At 26.3% G+C, this 25,067-nt stretch overlaps 2 long non-coding RNA genes across 2 annotated transcripts; one reads left to right on the top strand and one right to left on the bottom strand.

Annotated features, from left to right (window-relative positions):
• Positions 1 to 288: 288 nt before the first annotated feature.
• LOC136984745 (uncharacterized) lies at positions 289 to 20,686 on the top strand. The gene is made up of 2 exons (XR_010882232.1): positions 289 to 544; positions 20,554 to 20,686. It is a non-coding gene; the product is annotated as an uncharacterized lncRNA (long non-coding RNA).
• Positions 1,785 to 24,419, bottom strand: LOC136984747 (uncharacterized). The gene is made up of 2 exons (XR_010882234.1): positions 24,147 to 24,419; positions 1,785 to 1,927 (listed from the first exon to the last, which is right to left on the bottom strand). It is a non-coding gene; the product is annotated as an uncharacterized lncRNA (long non-coding RNA).
• Between the last annotated feature and the right edge of the window lie 648 nt (positions 24,420 to 25,067).

Below are 25,067 nucleotides of genomic sequence, written 5' to 3'. Positions count from 1 at the left end.
AATTGTCGATGGTTTAATGACTGCTAATTGTTCTTGAGCTTTTAAAACCGATAACGGATCGATATTCTTAATTGTTTTATGTTTATAATCGATTTTGTTGTATGGTTAATGAAATTTTATTTTGATTTTATTTCTATGAAGCACGGATAGGAAGTACAGTTGGGTTTATTTGTAATAAATATTGCATTATAATAGGCCTAGTTTCTAGGAAAAGCCTACTCGGGATGATTAAAATTCTTGATTTAATTGGTTCTCGTGAGTTCAAAGTCTTTCAACTAATATCTGCATTCTTCTTACGCTTTCGGAGGTCAGAAACATGGAATTGTAGAATAAAAAAATGGATGACAAAAGTATTATTCAGAAGTATAATCAATGACAAACAGGAAGAAGGTGTGGAAAGAATCATTTCCTGGAAAGGTAACGTGAATCACATTTGAGTCACGATACACAAACAGAAAGTGTATTTGGATCATCCGTGACTGGACATATAGGATACATCTGTTAGCTGAACAGACTTTTATGTGAATCAAAAGATTGACATATGGTGAGTGGACTTTCGAGAATCCTTTATGTTAAAATTTTAGTTTTGTCCGGAAAAATATCATGATATTATAACGTTTAATAGTTTTGGAATGCGAAGATCCGTTAATGATTCAGGTGAATCCGCATCTGAATACCTCTTGTTTGAATTCAAATCTTTTCGTCAAAGAATATTCGCAAATGACACAATTTTGAGTTAAATGGCGCGTTTCCTTTAACTTTCATCAAAATTCATAATTGGAGGTTGGACGAGAAATATAATCTTGCGTAGCAAATTACCTAGATTAACAAGTATGCAAATGCCGATGAGTTTTCGCATACGTTTAGAACAATTAAAATCTTAAATGCATTTAAATAAGAGACTTAATCGTCGAAAATTTATAATTGTTAGTTTTTACCATTTATTTTCGAAAGAGAACACATTATAAGATTTACAAAAATGCATCGGAGCATAAATTAGAGCGTGTAACTTTAAGGGGAAAAAAGTTATATTTCAGCAAAAATAATATTTAATTTCTTACTTATACCTAAAATTCTTCGTTCCAATGAAGTTTGCATTTATGGAAAATATATTAAAGTAATTTTTCTTGCCTATTAAACTCAAGTATATTGATACTTATAGTTAAGGTTTCTACGGTTAAGCGTGAAAACCGCATATAGTGCTATATAATTCGGAAAGAGCGTAACCTTGCGTGCATATAGACGATTCCGATATTCGTTACCCTTGTCATTAGAGTAAAAAAACTTTTTCAATTCATCAAAATTCGAACTGTATTCATCCATACATTGCCTTAAAGAAAATAAGCTCTAAAAGGTAGAATATAGTAAAAATTAGGCCACGAAGAGTTAATTAAGAAGAATGGCCATAACTTAGGAAGGCAATCACACGAAATTAATTAAATTATTTTACATTAACTTTCACAGATGGCGCTAAATGTTTTATATTAATAAATTAACAATTTTTCACGGTTATGAAACAATTGAAATTAAAATTTGGCGCCATCTGGATACCATTTTCTTTTTGCGTTTTTTTTTTTTTAATGGTCGTGAAAAGCGGAGAAGGGGAGAAAAAATTCCCGCATCCGTCTTTAACCTATAGACCAGAAACAATAAATAAATTTGAAGCTAATAATGCGAGCCTATTATTATCTATAGGCATACGCGCAACCTTGTAAAGTAGGATGAAGTGATAACAAGGCTGCACCCACGAGACACTTCCGGTAGGTACGAGAAACTATCATTAGAATTACATTCCGAGAATGCCACACCGTCCACCATTTTGCAGATACTTTGCTCTTTCATTGGACGTTGTGCTCAGCAATGATGAATGGAGCTTAACCCATTCCTCTTCCATATATGGTCATCCGGTGGTCACCTTGTCCTATTCCTGAAGGAAAAAAAAAAACAAAATAAAAAAAAGAAAGAAAGAAAGAAAGGAGTTTTTCTCATTGTGTATAGATTTTTATTATTTCTGGGAATTATCTTGGGTTAAAAGATATTCTATGATAATGGGAGGTGGACCAAAAAAGACCACTACCCGAGGGAATGTCCACATTCTTACTGGAAATTTCTAACCTTTGCTATTTATCATCGAGTTAGAGGGTATTAATTAAAATCAAGTTTTATAAGAAGTATTTTAATATATTCGAATAGTTGGCATACCTATTTTAAAAATCTGTATGACACTTCCTCTTTTTTTTTATAATATACATAGGCCTATATTTTAGACTATTGAGAAATTAATTAATAACAATAATGTCAAGTATGTCTCGTTAATGCTACTTTTTTTTACTTGTCTGATGATGTTTAAGAGCTCGACCCTTTGCATCCTGAATCTTCTCCAGTTAGAGCCATAGGGTCTATAGATTTTTGGCTCTAGATAAGAAAATTTGTATGAGATTATACGTGGTCTTTAACGGTTATAATCGAATGTTTAAAGTAAAATTCATATTAATTTTTTTATATTTTTCTTGTAAAAATTACTTTTGATTTTATAGCATAAAATAAAACATTTTGCGTCAATCAAAAACTAAAAAATAAATTACAAGTCTAGCTTCAATGTAATACATTATTTTGTACTATTTTAAGTTATTGAAAAAATAATCTCTTTGTGAATTATGAGTTATGATTAGACTTAAATATATTGTAACCATAAAGTTTTCTTTTATTTCGACTGAAAACTTTTTCCTTGTTCTTTACAAAATAACAAAAGTCTATTTTGTGGTTTTTTGACTAAGAAAAAATTCTTTTGCAGTAAACTATAGAGATAAACCATATGATAAGCTTGATTATTATAGAGCATAACGTATTGTTAACCGTGCATTACATGTTAAAAACATATTCTTAATCAAAAATATATTATTTTAAAGTATTTCGAATGAAAGAAAATGCTCTCCTAAGCTTATAATTTTCAGATTCTTTTCACTAAACGTTGGAAAATTCTTTTATTTTGCGCCTTGATTCTCAGAAAACGATGCGATTATACGTTATAAAGGTGATAAACCATAAAAGAATTTTTTATTAAATCATATTGTTTAGCACAAAATACCGTTTACTACTTTGTTACAAAATAAGTCATATCTCTTACTGAGAAATTTCTGTGCGTCAACAATCATAACTTATTAATATACTTGTTTGACTAGTAGAAAAAGAAAATACATCATTGCATTGCATAAAAGTAAATTTTTTAAATACCGCAATATTTATTTTTATATAACTTTTAATGAATTACCTTTAACCACAGAAGAATATTTACATAACAGAGATTAAACGTTGGAAAACTGAAGATATTATGTAGGCCTAATAATAAAATACTTAAACTATGTTTAATTTAACATTTATATACATTTTTAAATCTATAAAAGCAAAAACAAATGACTGTAACACATATTTTACTAGCTTACATTCTAGAACCGAAACAAAGTTGTAGTTTTGTTATAAACGAAAACATTAAGATACTCGTCGAGAATTAATAATATATAATTTTCCTAGTAAATTTACTTTTACGGGATTTATTATTTATAATTTTATATAATTAAAAAGCAAAATTACTACTTATAACTTTACAAATGCTCACGATAAAGATCTACGGAGTAATCTACATTAAACGAAATCGTATAGTAACTAGGCTTTTAACTATAAAATACCTTTTATAAAAGTATAAAATTATTAAATTTTAATTTTAAAAATTCGAGTAGAATAGATAGAATTCGGTTATTATGATTTTTAATTATTATTTATTTAAAATTTTAAACTGATAGCATAGATTATAGGTTTCATTAGGATTCGAGATATCCCTGGCATTTAATTCAATTCAAGAATTTTAAATTATAACAATTTCTCGGATTCGTAACGCTTTCTTCTTACAAAAAATAAGAATTGTAGAATAAACTAAATAGCGTATAAATAAATTTATCTCTTAATTTAACGTTTTAGTTTATAAAGTCATTTTCTCTCTCCTCTCGGAGGATGGAGAGCAAGAGAGAGAGAGAGAGAGAGAGATTTCCATTTATTTTCAGGAGAGAAAAAGAACTTTCTAGTCATTATACGAATTCAAAACTAAAAAGGAAACAATCTACAATTGTAAGCGTGCCAATTACTTTTATAAACAGCCAAATTTCGCTTCTTTCATCTCATAAATGGATATTCCATTTATGACGATGATGGAAGATTTTTTAACAATACTAGCTTAATTTCTTTAAATCCGTTTAAACCTTTCTCGAATCTTGTTTATAAAATAAGTAATTTCCATTATATATATATATTTTTTTTTTCATCTCTAACATTTACAAAATCATATCTAAATTGAATTAACATTGAGTAAATCTATAACAGATTTAGAGCCATTCCTATGTGGATGTAATGCGTAATTTTAAGCTTTAGGTTGAATTACTTACATGTAAATATAGCTAAAGATGTTTTAAATATAACTTAATATGAAAAATTTGCTACATAAGCACTTTATTTAGCTAGAAACTATAAGATTTTACTCACTCGCAGAGAATAGTTAATGATTTTGTTAAGATTTTTTTGATATTAATATGAATTTTTTAGAATTAATTATAAGAAAAAACATTTATATTAACATTGGCCTAAATTTTAGAATTATAAAAGAATAATATTTTGTTTATATCCTATTAAAATTTCGATAATCTCTATGTAATTTTTTCCTACATTGAGACTTATACACGAGCCAAATATAAGAAAAATTATATTAAAATGTTTTATTAACAACAGCGTAATAGAAATTTGTATATTAACCTACATAGAACGATTTTTTATAAATTTATTGTATGAAATTTTGGCACATATTCACCAGAAAGTTGCAAAAAAAATGAAGTATTTTCATAGATTAGAAAGAAATAAGCCTAATTCTTCATATGCCAATTTTAATTTAAATGCAGACAAAAATCTCGCTATGTTGCTATGAAAAAAAGTTACATTAATGATACCGTTGAGTCAATATGATCCAGAAATAAATGATAAATTGCTGCAATTATACTAACTTTATATTTATTATAGCTTATATACATAAGATATATTTGTATTAAGAACATAGAGTAACATTACTTAAATCAGTAGTGAAGTTTCGGCAGTAAATCATAAAATATCACCAAAAAAAATAGATTTTTAGGTGTAAAACTGATATTTTTTCAACTTTACTTAAGGATTTGCTTACTAAATGTTCTCTTTTTTTTAAAAAAAAGTCTAGTCTAGCAGCCTCTAGGTTATATCAATATATAACTTATTCTTGTATCAGTTAAGTGGACTTCAAGATATATCTATGTTAATTCTTTTTAATTTATCTCGAAATTCAGATTTATAATTTAAAATTTAATCGGATTTTTGTTCTATTAAATCTTGCTTCATGCTAGAACAAGGATTCCTTATCTGGAGCATGACGATCGCCAGCATCGCTCATCTCTTGTTCTGATTTTGTGTCAGGATCTTTCAACGTTGTTAGATTATAAAATTCTTCTACACTAACAGGAACATTAATTTAATTCTTTAATTAAATGATAGATCAGTTTCTAAAACATTATTCTCCAATAAATGTTATTTTTTTAATTGAAAATTGGATAGAACAAATAACCTCTTAGTTTTTCATCCAAAAGTACGCTTTGATAACGACAGAAAGGTTTGTAAATTTTTTTTTTTTTAATCTTAAATTTGAGTGGAATTATCTCATCAAAATATTCTCTTAAAAAATTTTAATTTACTTTCTAAAATATTATTATAACTTTTGATAATGTCGCGTAGATAATGCGCCGAAAATTTCATTTTATAAATTAAAAAAGGATAGGAGATAAAGTAAAATTTAATAATGGGACAACTATATTAATGTATTTTCTATAAATTTATTAATATTTTAAAATGTTTACATAAAAAAATTTGCCAGTAAATTGAGCTTGGAAGACGTTAAATCATTTTGTTAAACACACGAAACAAATAGGAAATCGACGCTTTTATTATTTCTATCTTTAAGCAATTCTCCATTTTTTATTGATTTCACTTAAGTAATTAAAACGAACTTAATTTTAAAATGTCGAAATTTAGTCTTTTCTCGCTTTCAACCGGCAGCTATTCACCATTGTTTATAATTGTAGTGACTAATTGTTTGATTAATTTATTAAATGAAAACGAGTAACTTGATTAGCTTTCATCTAAAATACTTTTTTATTTTATTTTTCATCTTTTAAAAGCTAAAAGATACGATATTAATTAGTTAAGTTCGTGATAAAGTAAACGAAACTGCTCTCAGACCGAATATATCTATATATACTAGCAATTTATTTATTTATTTATTTCTCTCTCTCTATCTTAATTATAATAATTATTTGTAAACAGGATAAGAAAATGGTTTTAAAAATTTGTAAACAAGGTACTAGTTAAAACAAAGTTAATGAGTTAATAGATGTTTTCATTCATATTCTGTCAGTATGATTCATCGTGAATTCTCTACTTTTTTCCATGAAGATTATTTATGTAATTTTTTAATTTTGGATTGTTCCAACGGTTCCGCAATATCGCCCACCACTTTATTTAATTACTACTATAGCATTTTATAATTAAAATGCATTAATCTCATTGTATTCGATTATGTTACACGTTAAAGAAATTTATCTAAACACGACTTCAATAGCGTAATGAGAAAATACAGGGTTTGAGTAACCCGAATAATAAGTTAAATTCCAATTTTTACATTGAAAATCCCTCCATTTTATGTACTAGAATTGTTTAATATATTAATAATTTATTCGAAAATATTAAAGAAAAAATTTTTTATTCCTTTTACAACTGCCTAAACTCGAACTTGACCTTGGGCTTATAAATTCTAATCACGCCTTTATTACTACTTTTTTTTTATTTTTATTTTTTATAAGTAGAATTTCTTCCAGGAAAAAATGATAGGTTTGGTAGTTTAACTAATTAAAAAATTCAAGAAAGATGTAGAATTTAATATTATATAAATTAATTTTACTTTAAAATTACGCGTAGTGCCCTTTTTGTTAAATGCTCACCGCCCATCTCTACTTATCTTTAGCTACTTTACAAAGCATTCTTACATGATTTTTTTGCCATTTTTAAGATTATATCCAAAGTAAAATACCTCTAATCTTATAGTTTTAAATGTGTTTAATCTCGTATTAATTATATTCAATGAAGATAAATGTATTTACTTCTTGAAAGCTTAATTTCTATATATACAACCTAGTAACTAAGTTATATATCTGCCGGATAATAATAGAAGATACCGTTAAGATTAGACATATATCGAAATTACATTTAATTAGATAAGACTATTGTTTAGTTTTAATCAATATAAAACTAAAAAAATATTCTATAAGTAATAAGTTTTAGCGAATATTTTATGCAATCGAGTTCGATCGTTTTAAATACATTCAAAATAATTCGTTTTCGTTAATTTTAAACCTATTTTTATCACTCGGTAGTTCATTAAAATAAGCCGAAATTATTGGAAAAATATTCAATAGATTTTTAACCACAATAATATCTTAATTAGTTAACCATTTGAAGTTTCTTTTTCAGTCATTTACTTTGTCCCGAGTGACTTCTATCACAATTATTTTCATAAAAATAAACGATTTCTTAGTAATTATTTCGTATTATACGCCTTAAAATGTTATTTTTGTATGTTTTAAAAATCTCATTAATTATTTCACTTATTTTTTTACATAAATAAATAATTTATTTACTTTAAAATTGATTTTTTTCGTAGTTTTAACCGAACCGATGATTCACTCATTACGCAGAGTGCTACTAAACTAAGCTATTATCAAAGTAATTTTATGGTTATTTATACACCTCAACACATATCTTTAGTTAATTTTAAGATAATATCCGATTACTTTATTAATTTCACTATTTTATAATCGTTTTTTTAGATAAATAAAGTGATTTCATCGCTTCATACGCTGTTGTGATCATTGCCTTCGTTACTTTTATGCAACGGATCGGTTCATATCAAAGTCTATGCCTATTGTCTGTAGTCATAATCTTTGATATTAGCCGATTTTTTACGTATAATTTATCAGATAACAGAGGAATAAATGTATTAAAAACAATAAAAACCTATCGGAAACAATGATGTACTGTATACATACCCGAAAGTAGGTTAGCTTCGGAAGAACTAGAAACAAAATGAAAAATTAAATCGAACTGCGATTTAGAACATTACGTGAAGAGAGGACTCGATCTAAAGTAAAGAATAGAACCCGGAAGGCCTCCTAAATACATTAATTAATGATTTAAGAAGCGAAGACATCTTTAAACCAGCTGCGATCCATTCCGCGTAACGTAATGGAGGAAACAAAAAAAAAAAAAAAAAAAAAAAAGTCGCTTTAAATTGTTAAATTTTACAACTATTTATATATACAATAGCCAAGAAAATTATAAATAATACGTTTAAAGAGGTAAATAAGTGCTTTAACCAATCTGTGAGGTGCCGGTCGCAAAACTTTAATTAAAATCAAATATGATCTAGTTTAATGAAACATGTGTTAATACATAAAGATGTTATAATTAATATTGTGGAAAGGTTACTAATTAAAATATTTCTCTGGGGGGATGGTAACAGAGTGAAATATTTATTAAATGTTGAGAAAATTTTTAAAAGAAATTTTTAGCTCTTCTTTAGGAATTTTTATAATCTGGTAAAATAAGTTTCGGTTGAAGAGTTTCGAGTTTTCGGGCAATCAACTCTACCCGAATGTTTAACGCGTAAATAGTAAATATTAAAACTAACCATTTGATTTCAATCAACGGCTCTCGGTTATGGAAATCGTGTTACGTGTCTACATTTATTAAAAATCTTTAAATTTATCATTTTAAACGATGTCAGATAGAGTGTAACGATGGTGAAAACCAACCAGTCGTTTCAACCATCCGCTCTCTAGAGTGGGAGGTTTGTCTAACTTTGTTTAAGGGCATAATTAATTCTGTTTAACTCGATTAGTGGGCTATATGGGTTCGGTGGTGAACGTAGATCCGCCCTTTGCTCCCATTCAAACAAACCGCTGGAGACCTTAAAAAATCGATTTTAATCCCTACAAAGTATACCGTTGTCGTGTAAAATAGTTTCGGGAGGATGCTAAGAATGTTTACTGTTGTAGAATGTACTGTACATATCTAAAGCGATATCCATATATTAACTTTTACGTACTGTATACATCGATTGCTGTGATTTTTTATAGGCCTACGGCACGCATCTTCTCTCGATTCGCCATTTTGAAGAGTGAGAATATCTTTTCAAACGAAAAATTTTGTCATTTTAGAAAAATTTACATTTCAAACCGAATATCGAAAAAGATTTCTGGTGTTTGGTAAGCTCAACATGCTTAATTTATACCGTATTATGTTTCTAAATATATGTTAAATCTTTATTTTACAGATGAAATTTTTGATCATTTTTATGTTTAAAATAATACTTTTTGTCGAATTTTATGTCTTTTTTGGTTTGTTTACTAAATATTGAAGAGATCTGTATTAAATTTCCTTGATAAAATGCATAAATTTTTCAAATAAATCTATTCCAAAAATTCCTAACCGAATTTCAGGAAGGTCTCCTGGATTAAGTTATAAGTCCGACCCCATTTCCTTTACCTTAAATAATATTTAGATTAAAAAATAATAAAAAATATAGAGAAATTTCTAAATAAATTTTCAAATTTTTACAAAAGATTCATATTTTTAACACAGTACTTGAAGCAAAAGAATTTTAAAGAATAAAGAAATATAAGAATAAAATATTCGCTCAAGGATTAAATTTACTTTGTGTATAATCTTTGAATATTAAAATGCAGATGGTTAAAATAGATAATAGATTCTTATATATATATATATATGCATGCTGTATTTATACTGTTGAGATACGGAAACATTAATAGAAAGAGACGTAAAAATCTATTAAGTGGCTCGTTTTTTCGGGAAACGAACGTATAATTAATATGATTTGCAGGAAAGGAAAAGCGACGGATGTATCCACCTTTAATCAAACATAATTTCTACTTTTATCATTTAAAAAATGCAAATTTCTGTAGAAAAATAGTATGAAATTGCCGGGTTTGTTTTTCCGAAAGAGACTAAGCGCAACTTCAAATTCGGCTTTCCTTTATCCATATATAATTTGAATGTCATTATACATTTAACTACCAATAATACAGGAAGTCTACCATGACAGAAAATCCTACTATTCCGAAGAAAGAAAAGAAAGAAAGAAAAAAAAAACACCCCCTTCAAAAAAAAGTCAGCTCAATAAGCATAAAGACAATTGCTAGTTAAATGGACCCCCCATACACGAAAATCTTAAAACTTTCATTTCTAAGAATCTTGGTAGGGGTAGAGGTAAATTTTCTTAATTCTCTCCTTCTGGGAATTAGTTTTCGCTCTTTGATTTGTCACTTTGTTTATTCGGTACGATCTCCTTTTTTGAATTACGTGTTATGTCTTTGCTCATCTATTTTAAGAAGGTGGCCGATTCGATTTTTATTCAGTCAACACAGAAACTCGAGCTAATGCAGGAAATGAATCACGGACGAAGCAAAGTATCAAGATGAAACACATCACTAAATATTTTGTTTTAAAAATAACTCTTATTTTTTCCTCCTCCTCCTCCTCCTCCCCCTTACAAAATATACTTTTCTAATGAAGATAATTACAATATTATCTCCTCTCTTACTTAAATTATCTTCGGATGAGTCTGGGCTTAACGGCGAAGGAACGGGAGAAAAGTAATTATTAAGCATGGAACAACTTATTTTTGCGGGGGAAAAAATTAAATATTTTTGTCATTATCGCATTCAAATTATAAATTATCTGCTGTTTAAACATTTCTATTATCTACAATTTTGTTAAACATTCATTTATTTATATAAATTCATTTCTGATGATATGTTAAAGAGAAGAGCGACTTCATCGCGATTATTATTTTTTCTCCATTAACAGATTAAAAATATATATATTTTTTAAAGCAAATTAACAAATAATTTGTAATCTTTAATTAGTTATCAATTGTTTATCATCCATATTAACTTATTATATATTAAATTATCTGTTTATTTTATAGTTTATTATCAAATTAAAATATTTCTTATCTAATCTAAATGTATTTTTGTTTAAAATATTTATTATCTAATCATACGTGTTAATGTTTAAATTTCTAAAAATATAAATTAAAATTTTTAGTTTTTTTTAAATATATTAACATTAAAATATATATATGAGATTTTAAATTATATTTTACTAATTTTTTATTGTGTTTGTTGATTATACTTTCCTTTATATAATTATCAAGGAAAATTCTTAGAATAAAAAGCAGAGAAATAAAAATTATTCTTCGCTATCATAATTATGCATTAATTTTAAAGGTTATAGATAATAATTAATTATAGCTTAGGCATTTGCAAAATTACAATCATAACCTTTTATACCTTTTGCAACACCTGCTGTAGCAAGATGTTAAATAACATTTTTTTTTTTTTTTTTCCTATCCTTTAAGAAAGTGTTGATAGAATAATTCTCTTAAAGAAACCCTATCATTAATGTTTGTAAATCATAAAAAGAATATACATAAAAAGTCATTTTTATCTAATTATTGTATTTTATTAACATTTTCTTTAAAAAATAACAATGAAAATTTCCCCCTTATAAAACTGTTAAGATATATTTAATGTTATGTAAGAATAAATTATAATTATCTAAAAAAATAAACCTAATTAGTATTAAATATCATTCTATTAATTACTATTTATTATATCTAAATTCTATATATTATATTTGTAAAATTTATATAATATCATGTTAACCCATTTTATGTAAGAAAATTATCCAAATTGCATCTTTATATATATATATATATATATAAAATTCTTTATATAAACAATTTTAAATGGTAAATAAAAGTTATAAATCTAATTTAGTAATTTATTTTCTTTATTTTTTATAGGAAGAATGCTTGTTTGCTTCTAAACATTATCTTATATACTGTATATTTAAATACTATGAGCCTTTCTGAATATCTTATTAATCTATGTAATGTATTCATATAAAAAAATTAAGGACTTTTTGAATAGATTTACTTATCTTCATTCAAAAATAACTCAAAATCTTATTTATTATCCAATTTTTGTGTGTGTGTGTGTTTGATTTTAAAATCCTTTAAGAGTTCAGGATTATTTGATATGATATGAAAGCTTATGATAGAAAAGATATTTTCTTGTATTTTAACACTATAAATTACTTATAATTTATTAAAAATATATTAATTAATTACCTAAATATTACAATTTTACTCTCATATATTATCATTAATCCTATATTTACCTGTTTATAAACAAGCTTTTGTACAGCTTAACATATATTATTATTTAAAAGAAAGAAAAAAAAAAATTATATTTATGATAAACATATTATGCTTTTAAAACTTTCCTTTCTTTTTATTATAATTATTATTAATAATAATAAAGTTTTACGTAAATTTAATTATTTTATGCCATTATTTACTCATCATTGTTTAGTAATAAACTCCAGAGATAAATGAATTTGTTTAACGAGATAAATACTAAAAGAAAAATGGATGATAATTAGATTACTTTCATAATATAAGTTGATCAGTTGGGAATAGCCTTTTGTGTATTAAGAATTATAAATAAATGTCATTTTTTATGTTTGTTATTTCTACATTTTTTAAAAGTTATGTCTCCGTTAAGGAAAGATGATGTTATAAAGAGAACCGGGATTACGGATTTATGTTAGGCAAAAGCTTAATTAGGAAAATTATAGATTTTTCTCAGTTAATAAGTGCTTTCCAAGGAATATTTTTATTTATTTTAATTACACGCATTCTAATATGTCTTACCCCTACGTAAGTTTGCTTTAATGTTAAATCTTGCCTCGTAAGAAATCAAATATTTACATAAATAAAATGTAATAAAAAGGGATAAAAGGCAAGTTATTCTTATAAATTTTATTAAGTTGAAGACATATTTGATCAACTGTAACATATTCATGAGTCCATTCAGAAAACATAGACATATTTAGATATTAAATTAACGTTATAATACTATACGTAATTCATATGTAAATTAATATATTATTCTGAATATCTTCTTCAACTTAAAATACTGTATTTATTAATTTTATAAGTGTAAAATTAAAGCAAAATATATTCAAATATTTAATCTAGATGAATATACTTTTAAATATTTTAAGCCTTTTTGAATATTTTTTCCTCCTTTTCAATTTAAAATATTGTAGTATTTAGTCGTATAAATATAAAAAATATTTTATTTTATATACTTAAAAAGCATCAGAATGTATTGATAAAGCTATCAGAAACAAAAAATTGGAGCCAATGCTCTGTTTTTTTAGTTAATAAAGGTATAATTCAGAGCTGTGATTAATATGAGAGGATCCTTAAAGTATTAGAATCTTGATATAAATTTAGAATTCTAACCTAGATTTAAATATTATAATATTAATATATGTATTCATTCAAGAATTCTTAATAATTTACACTAATTTTCTACAGTTCTTTTGCATTTTAAGATAAGGATTTATTGAGAATGTTTTAAAAGATTTTCTTAAATGTTTCCCCCTCTTAAAACATTCATATATCTTCTTTTTTAAACAAAGAATATAAAGGGTAAAATGATTTCTTTTACCCTTTCTTTAATCAAAGATTGATGCTTTAAAGGATGAGGAATGATGAAACATCCTTTAAAATTTCAATTTCCTACCATCTTAATCTATTTTTTTTTTTTTAATTACAAAAATAATTTTAACATAATTAAAACATGGTTTACTTAAGAATATTTCTCGGTATGACGTTTAATTTACTAAAATAATCATGATAAAAGTTGGAATTCCACAAAAGATCTTTGGTAAAAAGGAAGTAAGAAACAGAGAATATGGAGAAAATTAATAATAAAACGTACTTAAAGCCATTGATTTATGTTTTAGGCCACAGTGTTAATCTGAGCTTAAAGATTATGATAAAAGGATAGAGAAGTCAAAGTTCAAATAGCTTTAGGAACTGCAAATTTTATCTTTGATACAGCATTTGTAGAATATATTCATCATTTGAAAGAAAAGACATAGAAAATTTTCATGCTAAAAGCGATTTTAATAATATTTTATGCAAAAAATAATAAATAAATAAATCTGCAACACCTTAAAGAAGTTAAAAAGGATTTAAAACATAAAATTAATGAAGAATAGAATTATTAATGAACAGGAACTTTAATTATTTACTACTTATATATTCTACACATAATAATTTTCAGTTTAAATATATTTAATGATAATTTTAAAGCCAGATTATTATCTAAATGAAGCGTCACGTGAGATAAAATTTAAACTTTATCACCAAATTTTCGTTTTAAAAGGATTCTGTATAATTTTCTACAAAGCCACTAGATGGCGCTTGGAGAAAAAATTAGGCAAAGTATTGTTTTTTTTTTCCGTCTGCCATTTTATGTTTTTATTTAATTAATTTTATACGAAACTATTTTATTTTATTGAAGGAAAAAAATTTATTTTTATTTTTTAATTATAAATCGATTGAACTTCTCTATAATTTTTACTCTCAATTACTTAGAAAATTAAAATTAAAATGTGTCAGAGTTGCTAAACAGCATTAGGACATATTCCAGTAACGGCATTTGCATACGTTTCGAGAAAAGAATTAATGAGAAATGCGTGTTTTCCTTCAAAAATAGATAAGAAATTCCCTCTTACACTACGAAAATTATATTAGATGATTAGAAATTAATTGCACGGCAATTTATTTCATCTTCGTAAACATATACATTCGTTTATTACAATTTTACCAAATTTGGGCCATTGTTTAATTAGTAAAAATAACCTCATTTAAACAGCTTTAGAATTCTAAAAATTCTCTAAAAATTAGGTTAATTTCTTTATAAAATTATTTAGGCTGGTTATCTCTCAATTCTAATAAACGTGACTTTAATAAACAATAAAAGATGTAGGTTCAGACCCGAAATCTGCAACAGTATTAAAGCATGTAGAGCATTATCAGTAACACATGCCAGCGGGGGATGAATTGCATAATTAATTCTCCTTAAATTTATATATTAACAATACTTAAAATTTATATTTTTTTTTTTTTGAGTTATTATTAATCGTTTAAATATAATTAAACAAGTTATAAAATGGAATTTTTATAAATTTATTTATTTATTTATAATTGTTTTAATGTATAGTTTACTGTATCGATGTATCCATATTTACATCTTCATTTATTTAAATATTATAATTAAAATGTTATATTATTAATTATATTACGATAATATTAACGTTATCAGTAATATAGGCTAACTAGGACATATAACTATTAAAAACATGTCTCTGTAATGCACCTACTCTCTTATTATCCTTGCGATAAAATTATATGAAGTATAACTTGTATAAAATAAAAATTATAGTGTTTATATTTCTTTTATTTTTTAATATAAACGAGCGTAAAGTAGGTCCAGTGATTATTACTTATGCAATTATTAAAAAGCATTTTCTTATTATGAAAGAAAAGGTAATGTTGTTGATACCGTACATTTATATGCGTAGCATCAAATCAAAATAACTTGCGGGTATATTATCACTTTATATTCATTTAGTAATGTAAAAGAATATAAATGGTAGACTAAGCTTATAGTAATATAATTATTTTGTTGGCTTACTCTTTTACTATTGTGAAGAACTTAACTTATCCATATAAATTGCTCGAGTACAGATATTTGTTGCAGCAATATTCTAGTGAATAGTTTAAGGCAAAATTACATTTATAATATCTTCCAACATTTAATAAAGTTTGACATCGAAACTATTAATTTGTAATAGTTTTAATTATTTAGTTATACGGTCCTATTTTTTTTAATATAAAAAAAAAGGATGAAGTAATGTACAGTTGAATATGTATAAACAGTTTCAACGTGAATAATCATCCGCTTCTAGCAATTTAAATTGTAATATTACAATATTTAGAGCTTCGTATACGTTCGAAAGTTTGATTCCATTAATACTTTTGATTAACGCCAGTCGTATCTTTATTGGATTGTCAAACATATAGGCCCTATTAGTTGGTCCTCCGTACGGTAGTAGAAGACATAAAAACATCTCGGCATTCGTTGCACGAAGCAATAAGATGGCACATAAGACATAGATAAACGAAGAAAGAAACAGAAGAGGAGCCATAAGAGCCAAAATGATATTTTCGGTTTTGCAGGGGGACACATGTTACACCACTTACCACAAACATAAATTTTGTCGAGCGGAAGTGCATTTAATCTCTTCGTACGAAGCTAAGAAACTACTTTTAACAAATTGACCTTTTAAAAGGGGAAAAAAGTGAATTAAAATCTGTAAAGGAACGTTAAGAATTTTTCTGGGAGGTTGCAGCCTGTTACTTAATCAACGTGACTATATATGGATAAAAATGCACGAAGGAAGAAGGCCTTGTTTCCCCCATCCACGTGGCCATCTACGTTCGTGGAAATTAACTGTTAGGGAAATACCTGGCATAACTTCCCTAACCGAATCTGTTACAGCAAATTGATCACAATCACTTCTTGCTGCCAGACAATGTTATAATACTGTAAATCAGCTTATCGTCTATTTATATGACTCCTTAATCCTTTTTGATGTTCTTCCAAGTGATAATTCAAGCAAATCGAGATATATTAGCGGGTTTGGACCGACTAATGGGGTGAGGGTCTTGTTAAGTAGAATCACAGGGCCCATATCTTGCGGTCCCTTACTTTATGTTCCGTCTGTTTACGCTCGAGAGACGTGTGAGTATTCACAAGAGTAAGCTTAAACGTTAAATTATATTCTTGATAAAAGTTACACAGGCCTGGCATACTATAATGCATTTTCTTTTCAAAATATATACTAGAAATCACATACAGTGTGCTTTTAACTAGAGAAAACGTTTTAAATAATAATAATAATAATATATAAGAATAATTGTAAAATATTTTTAATAATAAAAATGATAAAAGAAAATATTAGAATAGGCAATGATTTAGTAGCAGCTCATGCTGTAGTCTATATATAAGAAGTTGCATCAACATAGCCCAAGGGACAGACTAACGGACCACAACAGAAAGGGGAAAGCAGTTCTAAACAGGGTCTTAGAATGACTTTTTACCCTATAGAGAAGCGTGTTAAGACGTTTTAGGGATAGAAAGTGGCATCTTAATGCTAAAATAATCTATAGAAATGGTTTCTGAACTTTTTATGTCCCGAGTGCCACTTAACAATTTAAAAGTTATGGGAAATGCAGTTTAAGATACTTCACTTACCGCAGTTTATGAGCATATTGTACTACGAGATGGCGAATAAAACGCTAACGGTAATATACGATACGATCATCTTAATACTGATTTACCTCTAGGAAGTCAATTAATTATGCATATTCTTTAATTTCGCAAGTTAATGATATTGTTACAGATTGAAAGAATACAACATCAGAGATTGGTAAATAATAATAATAACAATAAAATTTATTATTCTAAATTATTGGTTACTTAAATCTGATATTAAGACGAAGTTATCTTTTATTTTTGGAACAAAGAAGCGGAAAATTGAAAGGAAAACATAAAAATATAACCCAAGCCAATCATTTGTCATGTCTTTTCACAATTATCTTTATAAGAAATAAATTTTGAGAAGTCTTCCAAATATAATAAATAAAATATATAAATATATATATATATTTTTTTTTTTATATATATATATATTTCTATATTGAATTATATATTTTTAAATCTATTTTTATATTCACGTAAATTAATAGATCAGAACTGTTTAGGTCCTTCTATATGGTATCATCCTAGTATATAACTTGTATAAAGGTCCTCGATCGATTCTGTCCTCTAAAATCTGTCAACACGTTTCAAATTTAAACGAATTCATCCCTTCTATATATATATATTTTATTGTTTTGAAACAAAATTCCAATTTTATGTCTCTATCTTCTACATTGGAGATGCGTAAGGAACAGAGTGAGATATTCAAGTTTTTTTTCCTCTTCTGTCGATATGTATTATTTCAAATATAAATTTCTGCTTTAGCTAAACATTATAATATTTTACAAAAGTTAATTAATAAAATAAATGATAAGATCAAGTATATAAATAATTATCATCGTCATTCTGAACAACTCGAGATTTCATTTATTTGTTTTTAAGGCTGTTTGTTGTAAGTTTAACGAGAGATTTCAACTGTAACGAACACCTAAAATCAAGAGAAAAGTCTAATTACTGTTGACGATTAAGACATAGACCCGAAAAGAAAGTGTGAAAGACAGGCAAAACTCTTGATGTCCTCATTTCCTGTTCTTTGTGAAGTACCTTAATTTCAGCGATTATCATATGCAACAAGCACTATACAATTTGATATCTGTCACACGATAATTATAGAAAATTGCGAAACATCAAAGAGTAGATAAGTCGGATTACCTCTTAAAAGAGAGATCAATGGAGAATATTTCGGAATAATTTTAGATATTTCTTATCGTCTCGAATGGTTAAGACAAAGCATCAAATCAAGATGATTCTTTTTTTTCTCTCTCTTTATCGTTATCATCATTCCATCTGCCATAAGATCAACGCCCGTGGGTCACCTGCTTAGAGCAGATGTTTATGAAGAATGTACGGAGATTGTAATGAATATTTTTCATTTTTATCAATCAACAACATCTAGAATATGAGATTTCGTAGTAGAAAAGTATAGAAAGCTCGAAAATTCAGTTTTAATCTCTCACGATAATCGTAGTCTGTGGAATTCTCTTTAAAACAAAAAAAAAAAGAAAAGAAAAAAAATGTGACATTTTATGAATTATAGATTTTACTTATACATCGTTTATCTGCAGGTCTTTAAATTTTCTCACTCTGTATACTGGTCCTTTCCTGTTTATAAGCATGCAAAGCCGCGATATCATCGTCGGCAAACCACTCGTTTCACCTCTGCAACCGAAATTTCCACTCGGACTTAAACACGACACCATAGGCCCTTTAATAACCTGCTCCGGTGTGGTTTTATCCCCTTTAGGTGCCCCTCCCGAATTCTTGAAAATTAATCATCTCAGCTTAGTACATACGTTCCCCATCTCAAGACCTAATTGTGTAAAATATAAATTGATCCACAACTGACGTGACAACTTCACGCATTAAGAAACACCCGTTTAATATAGTAAATTAATTTCGCTATTTTTCTACAATTAAAACGGAATTTAAAAAATAATTTCAGACACTGATTTTTTTTCTTCGTTATATATATATATATATATATATATTTTTTTTTTTTTTTAAATTTTTTTTACAAATTCTGTATAGAAAAGTTGTTCACTAATAATAGATACCTGGCCAGGTGTACCAGTTTTTGTCTCCTAGCCAAAATTTCTCGGAAAAGTACAGTTGAGAGACAGATACGGCTTCGTTGTAACACCTGTTTACTCTGATTTTTTTTTTTTTTTTAACTAGTTACCCTTTATTTCTATACTACGCCAACAGGAAACTATATCCGCTAAGTTAACGGAGAAATTTTATATAATGTGACTATATTAACAATAGATGTACATGACAGAGCAGACTGATTCAACATCTGCAGGATGCTTAGTTCTTTGTTCTGGAATAACATTATACCCTGTGACATCAGCTCGTCTTCATCGCCACGAGGACCACTGGCCAGATGGGCTTAATTGTTTAGGTCTCTGGATGGGAAAGCCTGCACGTGGTGACGGTTAGAATGTACCCAAAGTGCCAATCATTCCGGATGGTTTCATTCGATCTCTCTTGGTCATCACGCAATTCAAACGTGACAGTATTATTCTATATTATCCCGGATGCAGTCCAAATTTTAAATTCGAGCAAATATTGGTCCAAAGCTATTCTATTGTGGGCGAATTAAAGATTATTTTCAGTTACACCTATTCAAAAATGACAATGGCCTATGGGGTGGAGCATTAGAGAAATTTGAATCTTAACTTTCAGAGTAGGCTGGAGAGATATATAATTTCTTAGTAGCCCCGTATGTTTCCTGAATTACCTTTTTTAGTTAATGTACACACCTTAATATCAGTAGCTATGGGTGATTGATGATATAAACTAGCATAAAGTGTAAGAAAAATAAAATGTTTACGGTATATCAAATCGTCTAGAGTTATGTAAAGTAGGCTAAAGTAATATATTATTTTGCAAGTTTATTATATGATTTATAGAAAAATATATGTCTACGAAATTTTTCCGTAATTTAAACAAAGCCATTATCAAATATCAAATACCATTTTTTTTTTTAAATTTCTTAATTATTCAATATAAAATTACTCAAAATTTAAGTATCAGATTAGCATAATTGAATAAAAATCACATTTTAATATTAATGATTTATTAATTAATGCATAATTTTTTAGTTAATTAACATAAAAGTGTTCTATTCCTGAATTGTACATCTGTTCTATTTTATGCATTCCAGGTGCTCCTGACTCACCAAGAAAGGAATATTAAGAAGCCCACTCAATTAAAATAAGCTCGATATATTTTTAAATAAATATAAATTTTCTTTCTTTTTATTCTTCTAGAATAAATAACAAATTATCATTTTAAAATTGTTTTCCCTTTTTTTAAAAAAACGATTTTAGATCAAGTTATAACATCCGGATTTTAAGAAAAACAAAATATATAGGCCTATATATATATATAATTTTTATCATAAATTATTACTGAATATGAATAAAAATGTTTTGATTTGAAAGCTGCTTTTTTTATTAAGCTTTCAAGCATTATCTTTACTTCCATTATCATAAAACTTGATGGGTATAAAAATGTAAATAATTATTTTTTTAATAATAAAAATATGTATATACGTATTTTTTCAGACTTCGCATGATCTCTCTCGATAAAAAAACGAGTGGAACTAGTAATTATAAATTAAAAATTATTTATTTAAAAAAAAACATTCTCTTAAATCTATAAGCTAATCACGAACGTTATCAAATTAAAAAAAATTTGCTTTACTCTATTAAAAAAAAAATACAAAGCTTTTAAGGAGCTTATGATGATAAATGAAGTTGTTCCGCTTTTCTGCAATAAAAAAAAAAGATCATAGAAAGTCAGCTAATCAATATTTCGTGTGGATATTTCCTTTATTTATATTAAATCAATATACGTATCTAGTTTATAATATAAATATATAAATTGAAGTTTCTAATCTAAAATAAATTATCTACGTTCTTAAAAGTACGGTATCTAAACTTACTACAATTTTATTATATAGTAGATATGTGTAACTTACTTCTAAAAATACAAAGATAATTTTTAAGAGAAATTATCTCTCTCAAAATTTTTGTTTTATCAGAAGCACTTTACCATTTTAAAAAGGAAGAAAAAGAAAGGAAAAAAAAAGAGAGAGAGAGAGAGAAAAATTTTCGTCTTCAGGATTATCGAGTTTAAAAGAAAAATAAAATAGATAACTGTTAGAGATCATCTCCCAATTTGATTATAAAATTCCTTCTGCCAGATTTAGAAATATTACACGGATAAAATTACAGAAATTCCAATTTAATTTGGAATTAAATAATTACGTTCTTAATTGATTAAGGGAGAGATTTCTAGAGAGAAAAAAAAACAAGCATTATAATGACAAGATTGTAAAAAATAATGATTTAGAAGAAAGAATGGAACAACAAAATATTTTCGTTTGGTTTTTTTCTTCCCCTTTTAACTTTTTCTTCTTTAGATTAACCTCTTTTAAAATTCTGTTCTTTCTCTCTACAAGAATTTTTTAATGAGCTCTACTACTAGAAATACATATATAACTTATATTCAAATTTTCACCAATAATTTATTTATTTTTTTACTGGTAGATATTTTAATATGGGGAAGATATCGTCCAAATTACTTATAGGTAAATATACTGTTAAATTAATATTAAGCGAAGAGGATAATTTGTAAACAAACATGTTATCTCCTCTTTAAAGTCAACGTCTTCAAATATAAAAATACGTTTTCCATCGACATATTTTCGAAAATATTATTGTGATATTAAATTGTTAAAGTCGTCAACAACGTTTCTATTTAGATAGAAAAATGATTATTCATGCTCAAAAAGTTATTTTTCTGTAATAAATATCTTTCTGTTAAATTTTAAATATATATATATATATTTTTCTCCTTTTATTTTAATGGAAACAATGTTATAAAATTATCTGTTAGGAAGATAAATGGTTAAAAATACAACTTAAAGTAATATAATTTTGTTTTCCCTCCCCCTCTTTCCTCTAACTCCTTACGCTTTTCTATGACTAGAAAAGCTTGACAATTGTTATTCATTATTCAAAAATAATTTAAGTTTAAAAGATGCAGCAGCGATTGTATGAAAATCGCAGATAATTTCTCTTTAAACTTTTATATCTACAAAATACAACTGGCTGAAACATTTTATTATTTATGATAAAATAAGTTTTTTTTCCTTTTTAATCTCTCTCTCTCTCTCTCTCTTTCATGATTATTTACTATAATAAAATTTAGTAGAAGTTTTAAAAAGGAAGAACAAAAAATAAAATGTTTATTTTAATTAATTTTTACCACAAAACCAAGATAATTTGAATGATTAAATATTTACAATTTAAATTATTATTATTATTATGTATGTTTTTTTAATGAAAATTTTATTAAACTTTTAAAAATTTCCTGGCTTTTTTGTTTTAATTTGTTTCGAAATCAATAGAAATTCTAATCATTTATCGTAACAAGTACATAAAATTGAATGAATTAAACTCGTAAATTTATGATTTATCTTAAACAGATGAGTTTATTTTATTTTTGATTTTTAATCAAACTTACTGAAAATACATGAAACTTATATTAAAAACAAAGAAGGGGGAGGGAAATGTGGCGAAGATTTTTCTTATTCAGGGCCCACTCTTTACAGTTTTGTTGTAAACACTTCTGGACAACCACTCGTTCTTGACACATAAAGCCAATCAAAATTTATTAGGTCATCCTATATGACGTGTAAAAATTTATGAATTAGGCGGAGTCATTTGATAAACTATCTTTCGCTCATTTATAAGACCCACTGTGACGTCACTAGGACACTGACCTTTAATAATGACAATCGTTTGTTTGTCTAAACACAGGAACGTCTGTCTGTCCTTCCGTTGTTAATGACGTCAGACGGTATGTGGGTTGGAAATATTCATAAGAAAAAGAACAGAAATAATAATAATAATAATATATATATATATATATAAAAGAAAACAAAGATATTCCTCTGTAAAACTTAATAACTTCATTATCAGATTTTTCTTTATTCTTACGGAAAATCCAGACGGCCATTGTTGTATTACGAAAGTCAAGGTCGGGATTCAATAAAGGTCGTTATTGAGAGGAACCAGTCATCTATTTATAAATATAAGACGTGTATTATGTACGAAAACATCAGTGCAAGAGAATTACTTAACCAGGAATGTGTATACCTGTTAATAATTATTAAATAAAATATTTTTCTTACGTTTATAATTTTTTCATTTTTCGAGTAAATTAATCTCACAAATTTGCATTATCTTCTTTCTTTAATGTTTTCGGTAATGTTTTAACTCTATATTTATTATTTTTCATGGCAAAATGCCATTAAATAAAACAGGAAATTTAAAATATTCATATATATATATATATATATATACATATATAAATTATCTAGAAACTATCAGTAGATATTTTTATTATGTTTTAAATAAACGTTCGAGCTTTTATAGTTTTATCTTATCAAATGTTAAAGCTTGGATATTTTTTTAAATTACAGTTTATGAAAATAAAATTATGAGAATTTATAAGTTAAGCTGATCTATAATTTATAAAATTGCTCTTTAGTTATTTTTTTATACATATAAGCTATAATTTATAACACGATAAAATTTTAATTTAATTTTTAAATAAATAAATTAAAAAAAAATAAAATAAAATAAAAAATAGTTATATTAAATTTTTATTTAATTAATATAGGAAACAAGAAGGAAATAAATATTATTATTATTATTATTTTAACAGAAAGATAAACTCACTCACCCCTTTGCCTTCACCTTAACCTATAAACATCTGCAGGTGATCCAAATTACCACATTTTGACGACAATAGAAGCTAGGGACACCTGTATCCTTCGGAAAAATTGATGGATACTCAATATTAAAGTGAGTAGCACACGCGTACGACATCAAAGCTCTTCTATGTTGAATGACAGGTGATAAGCAGATGTTCTACTATACAAGAAAATCTTTTTCCTGCCTTCATAATTAATTCTACAAACATAAAATTTATATACAAATATTTATTCGCTGTTTATTAAATAATTATAATGTATTTTTTTAATAATTTCCATGATCACTTCATTAAATAATTACGTGTAATCCATCAAAAAAATATCATAAAGGACGTAAAAAAATATATTGAAGAAGGAGAAGAAGACATCGTACGTTAAATTTTACTTAAAAAATTATAATAATGTTTAATATTTTAAAATACGTATTTAAATACTTATTTTAAAAATATATATATATATATATATTTTTTTTTGTTCCTTCGACAACAAGTCAGTAGCAATTATGTAAATGAATGAGAAAGTAGCAGTGGTCAATCACTTTACTCTTAAATGAATTGGATACTACATTCTCTTACATTATAATGATGAACAGCATAGAATAGAAGAGTGGCCGACATTAAAAATATGGTGAAGCACGTTTAGAAGGGGTGGAAAAAAAAAAGTTAATGGTCTTATAAGCCATATGATTTGCACTCAATTCCAAAATGCACTATGCATTGCTTGTTTAGTGAAAACTTATTTTATTAAAAGTCAAGAGAATTAAATAATATGTACGGATCATTATTCTAAACACTTCAAAACTTCTTTAAAATATTTAATTAATTTAAGAATTTTTTTTAAAATTTAATTTATGATAAATATATGTATAATAAATAAACTATTAATTTTTA

Source organism: Centruroides vittatus, unplaced genomic scaffold (genome assembly GCF_030686945.1).
Source record: "Centruroides vittatus isolate TY-2023 unplaced genomic scaffold, ASM3068694v2 contig_927, whole genome shotgun sequence".
Lineage (NCBI taxonomy): Eukaryota > Metazoa > Arthropoda > Arachnida > Scorpiones > Buthidae > Centruroides > Centruroides vittatus.
The sequence above is the reverse complement of the archived record's forward strand: the minus strand, read 5'-3'. Positions and strand labels throughout refer to the sequence as shown.